The sequence below is a fragment of the Rhea americana genome, unplaced genomic scaffold, assembly GCF_003343005.1.
Source record: "Rhea americana isolate MKP2758 unplaced genomic scaffold, rheAme1 scaffold_139, whole genome shotgun sequence".
NCBI classification, from domain to species: domain Eukaryota; kingdom Metazoa; phylum Chordata; class Aves; order Rheiformes; family Rheidae; genus Rhea; species Rhea americana.
In genome coordinates, this window is record NW_028185472.1 from 7,885 (window position 1) to 8,193 (window position 309).

Below are 309 nucleotides of genomic sequence, written 5' to 3' on the forward strand. Positions count from 1 at the left end.
TGACGTGGTTGTGGCGGTGCCAGGCACCCCCCTCGCCCCCTGGCCCGGCTCCGCTCACGGAGGGGCCGCAGCGGCGGGGGACAGCGTCAGCCGCGCGGGTCCGGCCTTGCAGGTGCGGCCGGCATCTCGGGTGCAGCCTGCCGGGCCGGATCTGGGCACCGTCTACAGGTAAGCGTGGCGATGCCCCCGGCTTGCGGGCGCTCCTGCGTCTCCTCCTGCCCCCCAGACCGGAGCGTTTTGGCAAGCCAGGGTTGGGGGGGTGGGCGGCATTGCATCCTTCATCCCCTCGCACTGCTTGGGGGGGGCGGG